Here is a 14,365-nt window from a genome sequence, read left to right as displayed (position 1 = left end):
AGAGACAGAGCATTGTACTCCAACCGCCGCTCAGGTTTTCCTTCAGACACGCAAGTTATAACGGCTACTGCGTGATTGCGTCATAGAGCGCACTCTCTGCTGAACGCACTTAGTGGCGAAATGGCGACATCTTGATTATTAAACGAAGCTTTCTTTGTGGACACTCCCCGCCTTTACTGGCTATTGGTGATACCTTGCCGAATAGCTCGCGCATATGTAATAAATGTGTTTGATGGCGGGAGCTAACGTCATTCTTTCTTCACTTACTCGCGCAAACACACAGGGACAAGAAGAGACTTATACGAAGACAGGCGCGATCTAACGACTGATTTATTTTTCGGAATGCACACATATTTAACAGCCCATTCTTAAACAGTCATTCTTTCAGCCTGACGCCCCAACCACTAAGCCAAAATCGCATTTCTTTCCTCTTATTTTCATGGAAAAGAGACGTAAAGGTTTGAAAAGTGCTACGCGAACAGGCTATACACGAATCATTAAGAAAAAAAGAAGAAGAAACGCGTCTGTTTATTAATGCTGGTAATGCGACGAAGATCAGCGAGCGGAAAATACATACCAGGAAATAGGTTTTGCGCACCTGTCTGTATGAGTGGTGTCGTATATTTCGGTGGTCGAAAACAGGTTCCGGCAGCTCATCGAGATTTTTAAAATGTCAACGCAGTTTTACGCAGGGAAATAACGATTAGCCGACCTTGGATTAGCATCGAAATTGCGCTGTCTGTTGGGATATTCGAGGGGTTAACGAATGTTAAGACAACTCCTTCGTTATCTTGCCTGTCTCGAAGCGAACAATTGAGAAGCCCAGGTTCAGTTGTTTCGTAGACAGGGCGTGAAAGTGCGCGCGCGTTGTTTGCTATTTTCGATTTCTGCAGACGAATTGCATTTGCGCTGTGAATCGGCTATAGGTCCGTCGAACCCTTCAAAAAACAGTGATCGATGCTACTTCCTCCATTATCGCGGAAATTTTGACTATTAAAAATGGTTGTTTGTGGATTTTTAACTTTACACACCTAAACACACATTCGCGGACCGCACATCTTGAAATGTCATCTCCATGTTTGAGCAAGTTTGGCGAATCTTCTGCCGTGTCTGTCATGTAAAAATCCTCTGCGATAGAGAATCCAGTATATTCGAGCTTTATATGAACCGATGAAGAGTGCTCGTTTTATCTTTGAGGAGCATAAGCTTAGCAATTATCGGCATTCATTCAAATTGCTCAACCAATGCACAGCGCAAACTCAGTACTGGTATTTGTGATCCTTCAGTTATCGGGACGTAAAAGAAATTAACTTTTTTTTTTTATAGAACAAACGTTCGTGTATGCCTGGTCCTACGAGATGAGGGAAGCAGCCGTGCAGTAGGGAGAGGAAGCCCCTGCGGTCCCCTGAACTCCGAAAACGTCGGCGGACGGAGCCTCTCGTGCCAGCCGAAGCCCCAAAGTCGGCGCTGACTGACTGGGATGCCCTGCTGCCAGGTGAGAGCGGCGCGCCGCCGAAGGGGGGCCACGTGAGCGGCGAGCGCCCATTGGCCGCCGCCGAGCGTGACGTCGTGCGACGTCGCGGAACGGCGGCGGACTGTTCGCCGGCCGACTCGGCCGCGCGCCGTCAGTTTGACGCGAGAGCCCTAGGTGGAGGTGATACAGGCACCAGCGTCGTCGGCTTTCGCGAACTTCCAAAACTGCCCGTCCGATGTGAGTGTCAGTGGGCGCACAGCGGGCTCCTCGATTCGGCGCTGGGGAGTAGCACGCACAGCATGCGCGGCCAGCCGGATTGTGACACCCTGTCCACTGATCTGCTGCTGCCGACCACGCATCTGCTGGGATGTTTTGCCGCTAACGCCACATGCTTATACACAAGTGAGTAGCCGCTACCTTGCATCCCTGGTGTCGTTCTTCTCCGATTACTTTTACTGATTTTTTGGTTTGCAACCTTGCACGCGTTTTCAGTGTTTACACCCTTCTATGACTAACCGAGACAAAGGCACACGAGAAATGTGTGCCTTTGCGTCGGAAAGTCTTACGTGCAGACGACGCGCCTGTCCTCAGCTCGCGATCGTTTGAAATTGAAAGCGTTATACTCCGCGGAGAAGAGGGAAAGGACTACGGAAAATAAGATATCTGTTTACCTTCGAGTGATTGCACCTGTCCCTGACGCATTTTGTTGCGATTGAAACCGCGCGGTGACACGGACGGGACAGTGAACTTTTCTCGCCTTCCCCGGTGTACGGCTGTCGCGGGTCGACAGAATGATTTGTGCTCGTTTTGCGTCTGTCGCCTCCTCACTCCCGCACAGCTTTTGTGTCTTTTTTTTTTTTTTTTGCTCTGTACGTATGTCATCGTTGTGCACAACGTTGTATATAGGTTCGGTGTACAATGCATTAAAAAAACACACACACACAAGTGTGGCTTGCACTTAAACTGCATTGTGATGAAAAGTTTGCGAACGGGCCCCTTCTCCATTTCCTGTCGTTTCTTCTTTTTTTTTTCGCCTTTTGTGTGATACTGATGATGCTTTAAAATGCCATTTTTAATATCATATTTATGGTGCTCTGAATTACAACAGCGTGATGACGTTTCTGACCGACCACTGGCTTCCAAGCGTCCTTTCCTTCTCTAATCAATTGCATCAAAAGGCGCTGCCTTTAAATTATGTTTTCTTAGCCGTAGCATGATAAGCCAGTACAGTTTCTGTAAATGGTCCTTTCAGCGTGCCCATCGTCGGCTTAAGTGTACTGGTGCACGTTTCCACTTCTTCGCGCGCGCACACCCCGTGGCACGCGCGAAATGTTCGCGCAAGCCTTATTGATTCGCGCTAATATTGACAAGGGCGTCTGCTGTGCGCAAAGGCTTCTGGTGGGGCGTGGGATTATTGCTTCCCACTGTGTGTGTGCGTGTGTTCAGGAACGTGCCTCTCCATATACGGAACATTGGAGCCCAATGCCGTACGCTGTCACGGCTCGTCGCACAAATCAAACTTGTCTCTCGCCTCGCATGCGTATACGCCGGCTGCGAGTGGCTTCCGTGCGACGGTCGGGCTTGCTGCCAGATTTCAATTGGAAGATTACGTGGAGGCCTCTTCCGCAGCTGCCGGCTCGAATGGGACGGCAGCCTCCAGCCGTTGCTCTCTTGTGTGGCGATGCATTCCTCGGCGGCCGCGTGTTAGCGCCATTTTTTTTTTCTTTCGCATGCGAAAAGACTGGTAACGAGGCAAGACATCGGCCTAAGGAATGCGAAGTTTGCATGGAGAACGCTTCGCAAGGCTGCACGTGAAGGAGTGCTGAGTGCAGGGGACCGCTCAGTGAGGCTTAATTTCCGCATGGGCGACATACCAACATGCATGTTAGCTGCGAAAGACACGCACGCTCTGCTTGAGCGGAAAGAGGCTCGGGGAGAGAGGGGCGCGTGTCCAGCGCGCAAACAGTGAGCACCATTGTTTTGCTGTTCCCCTGAGCGTTCGGAGAAAAACTCGTTGGGTCCAAGGAAAAGCGGCTTCCCTACAACAACGATGCTGCTCGCGGGCTCGCACCTGTACGGAGCCGAGTCCTTTTCGCGCTTGGGGCTATCCTCCGGGCCGGTTGCCATCTTTGCTGCTTCCTCTTTTTGCTGCCGTTATTGTTGTCGCGAAGGGGAGTATTATCATTGCGCAGTGTGACGGGCTGTCGCAGGGGGCCGCAATTCGGCGTCTATTTACATCAGCGTCAGGAAGGCAGGTATTTACGGTTTCCGGGCGCTATTCTCGCATTCCACGCTAATCTTGCGCGTGCGCGATAAGGCGCCCGACTCGGATGAAGAGGAGGGGGGGGGGACGCGGCTCTCACGCTGGGCGTTCCAATCAACACGGTTTCGCAGAACACGCGGGAACAAATCACGACCGCTGGCAGTGCGGGCGAGAAATAACTGGGGCCCCCGCGCTGGTAGAGGCCGTGATGCCATCATTAGCTGCGACGAGAGTTGAGCATAAAAACGAGGTGCGGCGCCTGGCAGCCGCAGGATGCTGAGCCGAGAAGGCTCAGCGAGCTGAGTTATGGACGGGGCCAACACAGCAGCTGCTACAGCGGGCCGGGGGAAAAAATCCCGACGCATGTATTAGGATGGATGTGACATGCTTGCAGATTGTCTAGCGGGCTGCGCGGCCCAAATGCTGCTTGTCACGCCGGATCGGCCGCTTAAACTAATGGGCCGCCCTTCCTGAAACAAATGGGACGAGCTTTTCTTTTTTATTTGTTTATTTTGCGTCTTTCCGGCCACGCGTGGAGCTCCCATTGATGCGCCCACCGGCGCTGGTCCCTCGTAAAACGTCGCGTCGGCCCGGGGCCCCCTTTGAAGGCGCGACCACCGACAGCTTCTGGCTTGGCTTTCCTGCGGCGCCCAAACAGCGAACGCACCACCGACAACGCTAAGTTTGCGCTCCTGACGGATACATTTCAATCAGGGCCCCCCTGCTCCAACAGTGCGTTCATTGTGCCGACGTCGCACCGGGTCCGATAAGCATCGGACTCGTTCCAACACTATGTCACCAAGTTCGTCCTTATCGCGCGGTGCGCAAGGAGGGCCCGTCTTGGCCTGGTACCCCACGGCGCTTCTTCCCTCCCGCTGACAGGTTGGCCTTTCACGCGTGGCGCTCGCTTATGGCGTTGCGCCGCTGAAGTAAAACCAGCTTGATATCTTTCAGTACTACTGAAATGCATAGTGGTACCGATAGTCGGCAGGCCACGCTACGATACCAACAGGTCGGGTGCAGGGAAGAAAGCCGAACCTAACGGAAGAAGCAATGCGGCAAGGGAATTATCTGCTAACCTTGAAGAGAAAACTGTACATGATCGCTGGGACAAACTCATGCAGTGTTTTTGTTATTTAAATTAAATACCATTCAAGTACTTACCAGGCACGTAGCCAGAATTTTTTTTCGGGGGGGGCCCAAGGCCTAATTATTCGAAATAAAGTCTTTTCATGGTAAAAAGAAAAAAAAGTTGCCCGGGAATATAAAAGGCTGGACGAATTTCGGGGGGGGGCCCGGGCCCCCCCCTTGCCTACGTGCCTGGTACTTACACTTTCGCTTGGTTTTCGTAAGAGTCACTTGAAACGCGGATGCTAGCGGTAGGCAGCTGTATAGATTAGCCGAGCCTGACAGGTTCGAACGCTACTTGCAATATGACTGCATCTCGCAGAATAATTGTGCTGTGGTGCGAAATTCTGGTGTCCGATGCTCTCAGGAACGGTATTTGACAGCGTGCTGGCGGCAACTTGCGACGTGCCCTGCCTGCGTGAAGCATCGTCATCGTCGACCAAGCTTAGTTCATTTTGCACGCCGTTGCAGCACACCTCTTGCAGAGGGCGGAAAAACATTCAAAACGCCCACAACGCTAGAGAGCTACCCTGGCAAAATTCCCAACACGTGTACGTTTATTGATGATCTGTGAGAGGTTGCTTGTGTTGAGTCGTAAAAAAAGTATTGCTAACTGTGCACTACAAGGCTACATTTGAGCAGATAAAGGACAATGCTGGTCGATAACGGCGCCGAGTGAGAGTCCATACCTTTGAAGATAACTTCCACAGCACAAGGAAATCTTCTTCGTATGAATGTCGTCAGATGAAATAAGAGTCGTGGATGGGGTGCAGGAACGCAAACGTTTTGAGATGATACGCAAAACGCTTTTGTCGGCAGCGCTAGAGTTATTCTGCCTGAGTGCGTAACACCAAGTACGTCCGACGGGATGTTGTTCGTACTGCGCACAAGAAAAAGCCCGCGGAGGTTATAAAATTTTGTCTCGCAGTAAAGGCGTAGCGAGGCAGCTTGTGCAAGACGGCCAGTTAACATCAGGGAGCAGACAAGTGATTTCCCGACATTTTGCACGAGTCATGTGGGAAAATGGGATGCTTATGTTAAAGTAAATTGCGCGATGCGTAGCAGCATAACTGAATGCTCCGTTTCACGTGAGGATCGTTCCTGCGCCCCGAAAAGTTCGTACACGGGAGAGTTTCGTCATTGTGGTATAACGGCAGATGGCGAGGACAAACTTGAGTCCGACTTCCGTTCGCAGTCCACTTGATGCGCATAACGATGGATATAAGAATTCTTGCGATCGACGTGCGCCGTGGTTGCGCATGCTCGGAACCTGCAAGTCAGAGGTCATAGCGCACCTGGGTCGCGCTGCTTCTGGGAACGAACCCCTTTTTTTTATTTTGTGGCACTGTTGACCGAGGGCGTCGGCCGAGTTCGTGGCGCGAAGCTCGGCGCCACGGCCTTGGGGCTCGTGAGCGCCACCGTAAGCCCTCCCCATCTGCATGCACGCAACCTCTGGGAGCGCTCTCACGGGGACTGGAGCGCAGGTTCGAAGGTTCCTTTAGCTTGGGCAAACAGCCGCGCGGGTTCCGGTGGTGCGGGGAACTCTGTTCGACCCCGGCGACCCTGTGGGAGATGAGACCCAGCGGTTCGCGCCCCACGGTTCCACGGTGGTCGGCCGTCGTCATTGGGTCACGCTTGGGTGCCGTATCCGCGTACGGCCGTCGTGGATTGGGGCATCTCGCACGTAGCGTTCGTGTTTTTTGTTTTGTTTGTTTGTTTTGCCTGTCTAAAGAGCTACTTTCTCAACCGAATGTACTGGCTGATCCCCCTGTCTACATATAACTTTGGGTGATGAGCCATGTCATCTTGAAAAAAGCTCGGCCCATTTTCCCGCTGCTGCATCGTCGACGAGAATATTTTTTAACCCGTTGAATGCATTTCCTCGGACACCTGTACATTTATTCGGGTGGTTTACCCCAAAACTGTCATCGAAATGACGTACCGGCTTGACGAAGTCAGTTTCTAACTACGGGACCTCCTTCTGTATATACATATGTACCATGCCATTATCACCATTTATTAGCATGGACAAACTGATTCTGAATTACTGCCTCATCATTCAGCGCAGTGCAAATCTACGCACTCCAGCTGTTTTAATGCGTGAATGACGGTAATCGTATTCACTATTTTAGACGCTCGTCATGCCTCACGTGCGGATTTCTCGACTGTGCGTTCTTGGTGCTCATCAAATCGCAGATTTGACCGAATTTAGTGACCGGGGTCGAAAACGGAAGCAGCTGTAAATTCCTGCGCGTTCAACAGCGTGTGCATTGCTCGCACTAAACGAATAAATGAGATAAATATGCGGCAAGAAATGCTTAATTGCATGCACCGGTGAGCATTGCATAGTGTATAATCAATGTAACGAAAACGCGTTCAAAGGCAACCAATAAACCACGCGAAATCATATGAAAACCATGCGGGTGCATTCCACGCCCCTTGCATAGATGCGGAAGACGGCTTTTATAGTAGTAGTCGCCCGTAGTATGTATATGTACCTTATTTTATATACAACCTTTTCTCTCGCTCGCTGGCTTGCCGCTCGTTGTGTAAATATCCGCTGTGAACGCGCTACAGCGTTATGCGCGGTCGTAACTGCTGTCCGGAAGAGCTGACCTCCTGTGCGGGGTTTTTGTTCGTCCGACGTCGTAGGCCTCGCGCTGTATGCACAATATTCGAAAAGAGTTGGGGCAGTGAATGAGAGAGAGAGAGAGAAAAAAAAGAAGCCGTTGCGTGACAGGAGGCGCTTTCGCCGTGCGTGCGCAAACGTGGCGTGCAGCGGTCGCGTTGACTCCGCGCGCGCGCGCGCGCCAGAGGCCACTTTCACCGCATTTCCTGAGCCGCAAGTGCATCGCCGATGCCACCAGTGGGTGACCCAGTTATGACAGGCCATGCTGATGCCTTCTTTTGTCGTTGTTCTTGTTGTCCTTGCCTTTTGTTGTCGCTCGTACAATAGAAGCGCGGTGTCAGCCGCTACCGCCTTCGTGGCTAAATTTGTGCACGACCGCGCGCTGTCTTGAGAACGTCGTGTTTGCTCGTTTAAGAGAATTGGCCGGCAGGGCGGGTACGGGGCTGCCTGTTGCGCGCCGCTTCTTCCGCACAGGGTCCTTGGAAGTCGCGCTCTCGCGTAGCTTTGCGCCGCTGCTGCCATGCCTGTTGAGTAATTCTTATTTATAGTCTTAAGTAGTGGTAAACAAAAGGCACTATAAGTGAGGCGTTTAATGTCGCACCAACCCACCCAACCTCAAACTGACATGTGTCTCTTATTTTCATGCATGTATTTAGGTCCGCGTTTGAGTCTATTTTCATTCATTTACAGGAAACAAAAGAGGCTTATTATTACTGGCAAAAAGTGAAGGCCGAACTTCGATGTTTTTCTGTAATTTCGCGACATTTGAGTACCTGTATAAGTTAGTGTGGCGGTATGGATTTCAGTGCATTCTCTTGCACTTTAATTGGCGCAGGGTTCTAATAGCCTTGTTTTTGGGTATTTTGATCCTTGAAATTGTAATGTATACCTTTATGTATAAGTAGCTTACTATAACCGCGTGGACGCTAGCAAAATGCATGACGTCACGGCGATCACCCCGCTGGATTCTCAGGGTGGGCCTATGTTTCGCTTAAGCAGCTTTTCCAGTTTACCAAGCCGTGAAAAGGCTTTAGTGCAGTCTTTCGAATGTATCGGTAGATCGAGTCAGCTCAAGACACTGTATTTATATATGGCACTCGAAGCGATCTGGCTCGGATGGTGCGCGTTCTTGTGTTTCTTCGCGCTAGTCTTTGCCCGGAAAAACGGAATGCTCTTGGAACACAACCAAGCAAAGCGAGGGAGAAAATGAAAAAGCTTTCAACAAAATAAGCAACGCACATGTCAACCGACTGAACAACGTGCACAAGATGCAGTCCGCCGGCTTGTTCGCCTCGTTAACCTAAGTCCATCGTACAGCTTCAATTTCAACATGCAGTTTCGTGCATCGGCCGCAGCACGAATATAATTACATTCAACGCGCCAGTGGTGTAAGCCTGAAATTATCCGGCCCGAAAAAAAAAAAAAAAAAAAAGAGGAGTCTTTAAGAAGGTCATTGTGAAACCCTTGATTTCTTTATTGGAGACGTCACTTTACGGTAAATGTGACGTTTCTGCCGCGAGCGTGACGGAACGACTTCGCGCAGCTTCAGCGAGCCTCCCGCTGTGCGAAATGAATCCGGAGGCCGCGGCCCAGCCGGCTGCGCAGCTGTTCTAGGACGTAAACTAGCACAATGTGAAAAACGCTGTACTGAGAGATAGTAAGTAAGTAAAAGAAAAGAAATAGTGTATAGGCTCAAACAGAAAAGACATTCCGGAGAACAGAAAGTGCTTTCACAGGAGAACAAGGAAGGTCTTTGCTGTGTAAACAACGTTTATGTAAGGCCACATGATAACTCTTGTCCTAAGCGCGACAAGCGGAGTCATGGGTTCTCTCTCTTTGTCTAACACGTTATCCACTGGCACACGCTCTTTTGCTGGTGTCACGATGACTACGTCAAGCTTAGCAGCACAAAGAAAAAAGCAAAGCTATCGTAGCTACTATCGGTGGTCGCCCGCACTGAACCTTAATTAGTCCTTGCTTCGCATCCATTGGACAGTTTTGTGGAAATCTTTCAGACGAGCAGAGATGCCGCAGCTTTGCGTTCGAAGTCGCGTTTCCTTTCAACAATGCGCTTAATTTCTTTCACAATATCTGTATTTTTGTTCAAGTGTCTTCGGTCCTTGAGCTCCCTTCAAGAGGTAACATTAAGTGAAACGAAAAAAAAAAAAAGTCTCGATCTCTATCATGAGTGTATGTGACGCTGTCTTGATAAGTCATGCCGTTTTCCTTTTAGCAGAAAATTGCTGGCCCGCTTTGCTTTTATGCTTTGTAATGTTGATGCCTACTTGTGCGATTAGTAATAATAATAAATCCTGTTTCTTGGAGAATCGCCGCTAGTTTCAAGCCGGTATTCTCGGGCACTTTCGGAGATACTTTCACGAGACTATAACGTCGCCGGTTGTCTCGACGTCTGTGAGCCATAGCGTTGCTGTCTAACCAGAGCTGGCACTATACGCCGGAACGCGGTAACCCCGTAGACGACAAACGCCACTGCATGAGCCTCGTGAAATCTCGCGTAAGCAAAAGTATCTCCGAAAGTGATTGCCCGAGAATACCACCCCTGCGGTTTTTTTTTTTTTTTTACATAAACGTCCACGTAGGTACGAACGAGATATTCACAGTTGTTGAAGAGTTTATGTGAGGCCACTTGTTTCGCTTTATGTAAGAGTTGAAAGAGTCGATGACAGGCCGACGTCGAAACGTCGCTTCAAAGAGCTCCGATTGATTGACTGTATTTTCTATACCTGCCGAAGACAGGAGTAGAAGAGGTCCGATTGCGAGAAAGGCGATGCAAGTCATGATTTGTACTCATGGAGCTTGGCATGTATCAGCGCGCACGGACGGCTCTCAATAAGAAAAAGAACAGGGTGTGTTCAAAATGATGATATACCGGCGTGGTTCCCAGACTGGGAAGAGCGGCAAAATGTAACTTGGGAAACTTTGTCGCCGTCGCAAAAGTGACGGAATTTCTTTATTTTCATTTGTTTCAAATAGCTGCAGTGCCTGCAGCGAGGCGTGTTACCGGGCTAGTTGGTATTCCATAGCTACGTGAACAGCGCGGGGAGAGAGAGAGGGGCCGACGAGGACAGCGCCAGTCCTCGTCGGACCCTTCTCCTTGTGCGTCTCCCGCGCTGTTCACGTAGCTATGGGGTGCCTGCAGCGCTGAAATATCTAAGTGCCGACACAGGCGAATTTTCATTCCACCGAGAGCCTTTGTGATTTGTATACACTGGCGTCCATCTTGTTCTATCTTTATTTACAACTTCATTCTTCTTTTCTTTTCTGACCAGGCTCTTGTGCTTCTTCATCTTCTGTCAAAAGGCTCATACCACTTCGTCTATTGTTTGCACTCAGAGTGTCTTGAGTGCACAAATAACTGCAAATGCCGTATCACAGACCAGGATAACACGACCGCCCTTTCGCACCGAATTTTCAGTTCGCGTTGAAAGGTTGAACACCTTGCGGGCTCGGCGCCTGCCTGTTGGAATGATGAGGAGCTGCTCGTCTCGGAGCGGCTGTAGCCCTTCCTGACCCCGGGTGGCATCCGCGAGCCCAGCTGGCTAGCCGCGGCGGCCGCCGTTCACGTGCCGGCATGCTTTCGGCACATTGACGCGCGCTCCTCCGGCCTTGGCGAGCCGCGCGCTCTGGAGTGTCCCGTTCCGCGAAAAACGCCTGTAAACACTCCAGCGTGGTGCGGCCCACTCTGCCACCGACCCTGTGCTCCCTCTCGCTACGAACACGGCCAGGAACCACGCCGCCGCCGCACTCGGCAGAACTGTGTGGCCGGCCGTTTCTTCGACTATTTTAATATCTCCCGCTGTGCGCTACCTGGAAACCCCCTCCGCACCTTGGCAGCCAAGTGTGAACCAGGAAAGCCCGAGGCTGCCCCTCCAAGCGACGGAGCTTGAGGGCAGCCAGGCGGGTTTCCTCCTGTAACGGAAGGCAGCGGACGTGCCGCCGCTCTTTATCATTAAACCGGGCTCCCGGTGGCGAGCAAGGTGTGGCCTCCCGAATTGGAAAATGTGCGCGGAATGTATGTGCGGAGGTAACATTTGCGCTCGCGTATAACGCCCCTCGGTAAACATTACGCGCCTTACTCCCATTCATCAGCTAGAGAGAAAGGAGCTCGCGCGTGTGTGACTGACACGATTCGAATCTGCTACGCACGCTTGGTCAAGCATTGTTTCGCTTCTCCCTATTCGAACACGTCCTATCGGAGCACTGGCGTGTTGTTTTGCTGCGGTCTCCTGTTTGTCTTTCGATGGCAGCATAATCTTGGCTTGTCATGGCAGCTGCCAGAAAGACCTCTCCGACGAGCTGCTTTGGCTTCAGGTGCTAAAGCGACAACGGGCTGACTCGCCTACGCGCGGGAAGCCTTGTTGCTGCCGTTCATTCATGGCAGTTATCGGCCCGCACGTCGTTCATCTGACTGAGCCCAAGGTGCGGCGGAAATCCTTTTGTTTTTCTATCTTCGTTCTCGGTACGTTACGACCTTCGAATCTTTTCTGATACGCCATTGATTTCCAATCATTGTGCGCGCACTTTCGACAGAGCGCATACCATTGGCGATGACCGCTGCAACTATACGCACCTCCCAGATAAGCCCGTCAAACTTCCCCCTTGCGCGGCATCCGCCGTCTACGGCCACCGATAGCGCACGGGCGTCGCAGATAACCCGCGGTCATGGCTCCGGATGCACCCGTCACTCATGGGACGGCTCGCAATCCTCGACCGCGGAAAGTATTCTGATGCCTCGCCTCATCTGTTTTACCTGTGCTTTTCGTGTCGAAATATACTGCTAGGCTCGAATATTGCAAAGTGTGGAGTTTGGCCGACAGGCATGACATGCCAGCGGCTGGAAATCCAGCGGTTAAACACGAAGCCTCGTCGCGCCGTCTTCTTCGTCCTGTACTCCGTGTCTTACCACTGAATTTCCAACCGTGCGAAAATTGCAGTTCTTACGGGACGCATAAAGCAATTTGGCAAATGCGTTATAGTTCCACGTAGACGCCATCATTGCGCGACAGCATGACATGCGTCGCTTTTCAGACGCGTGTGATTCTCGCCTTCTGTTATTTCCTTACATTTACAGCAAAACCGTTTCTGTGTCTGCGTAGCGGAGCGCTCCAGAAAACGTCTCTAAGGAATCTGACGTCACTGCTCGCACACATTTCAATGGTCCCGTTCCCAGCACGACAGTTCAAACTTAGCAGATACGGGTTACTTAGAGGCGTCGCGGATGCACGCGCCCCATTTCTATGTTTACCTGTATACTTTGGTTGAAAAGCCAAATAGTCGTGCCTTTCTTTTCATTTTCTATTTATTCATTCTTCTTGCCCCAGCCGTGGCAGCGTCCCCTCTCTATACTGCAGTGGAGTGTGTGCGCACGCCATTCACAAATAAGCGCCGGCTCCGGAGACAGTAGGCGCGTGCGTAGTCCATCTGCTTGGCGCATTGTTTTCATCGACAACTGCGGTTCGAAGGCCTACATGCTGGGCGCGTTGGCCTGCCTGAAAGCCTCATGTATAGCATTATGGGCAACGGGTTGGCCGTCGCGATAAGGGTCTGGCCCGGTGCGCGACCTCGGTACGAAGTGACGACGGTCTGGCCACTGTCTGGCCAGGTCGCGCCTGCCGCCGCAGCTTGGCAGCCCATCTGGGCCGGTTGCTGCTGCGCCCCTTTTGGCCGCCGGAGGTGGGAACAAGCGGCGAGAGATCCGCTTTCGCCGCCGTAACGAGATCTCCCGAGTCTCTCCCGACGAACCTTTGGTGCCGAGGGCGAAAAAGAGAAAAAACGTGGACTGGTGGATGCTTGGCCGCTTGATGAGGCGCCGTGCCGATTGCGCCACGCAACGATGAGGGGGGAGGCGTGTAACGCGTGCTCACCGGGCCCCGAATGGAATGTAGCGGAAGAAGGGGCCCGCGGTGTTCCTCTACGCTTTCGTCCCGTGATGGGGCTTCGCTTTTCCCGGCCACCGACGCATGCGTCCAGCGCCGCCGCGCCGAAGGGCAACGCTCCTCGCAGCACAACTACCGCGGCTCGCGTTGTCGGCCCGCGGCGGTGTCGCAGACGCCGCTGATTTCGCGTTGGAAAACCCCCCGGCTGCGCTGCGTGGCCGTCGGCATGTCACCGTGCGCTCACAGAGTCGTGTCATTCGAGACCGTCACCGCCGTTCCTACTCGCGTCTCACGGCGGCCGAAACAAAGGCTGCTGATCCTTCGGCTTCTTGTGCTGACGAGTTGCCTCGGGTGTGGTCCTTTCCTAAAGAGATGGGTCATCTTGCGTAGGACTTTCGTGGGTCTGTTTTATCAACTGCCTAAGTTGAACTCTTATGCGGCAAATAAACGAAGACCCACTTCGATCTTTTACAGACTTATCATAATTTTCTGATGCAATACATATCAGCCAATGGTTACACATCACAGATTTCGAATGCGTCATTTACGTGGGCCGTCACGTTTTCGCGCTCTTGTTTGCGTCACGTTGCAACGACTTTCGTGTGCACACCTGGGATTTCTACATTATTTTGTATGTTTTATTTTCATTGCACGTCTCATATATGTCTTGCTATAGACACACTTTATGTACGTACTCCCCCAATTATTCATCGCCTCCTCAGAGGGCTGTAAGACATTCATATTAAACAATTAAGTAGTCTAGTATGTCGCTTTGAAACAAGTTAAATGCACTATCGTTATATCTCATGTATTCTGTTCCCTTCGTGCAGTTTCGTCGCACTCGTGTTCAAGTCAGACTGCTTTCTTTTCAAAAATGTCTCCCTGAAATAGGCGGCCGACCAAGCAAGCGAACGCCGGCAACCTGCCGTCAGCAGTGGGTCAAGCCCCTTGTCTGCAGCCTCGCGTCTGGGGAA

At 51.5% G+C, this 14,365-nt stretch overlaps 1 long non-coding RNA gene across 1 annotated transcript in view; it reads left to right on the top strand.

Annotated features, from left to right (window-relative positions):
- Window positions 1-1,389: 1,389 nt before the first annotated feature.
- Window positions 1,390-14,365, top strand: part of LOC119378853 (uncharacterized) — a 52,760-nt gene continuing 39,784 nt past the window's right edge. Inside the window, exon 1 of the long non-coding RNA XR_005181069.2 lies at window positions 1,390-1,876. This is a non-coding gene — a long non-coding RNA (uncharacterized LOC119378853). The remainder of the gene's footprint in view (window positions 1,877-14,365) is intronic.

This window comes from Rhipicephalus sanguineus, chromosome 1 (assembly GCF_013339695.2).
Source record: "Rhipicephalus sanguineus isolate Rsan-2018 chromosome 1, BIME_Rsan_1.4, whole genome shotgun sequence".
NCBI classification, from domain to species: domain Eukaryota; kingdom Metazoa; phylum Arthropoda; class Arachnida; order Ixodida; family Ixodidae; genus Rhipicephalus; species Rhipicephalus sanguineus.
The sequence above is the reverse complement of the archived record's forward strand: the minus strand, read 5'-3'. Positions and strand labels throughout refer to the sequence as shown.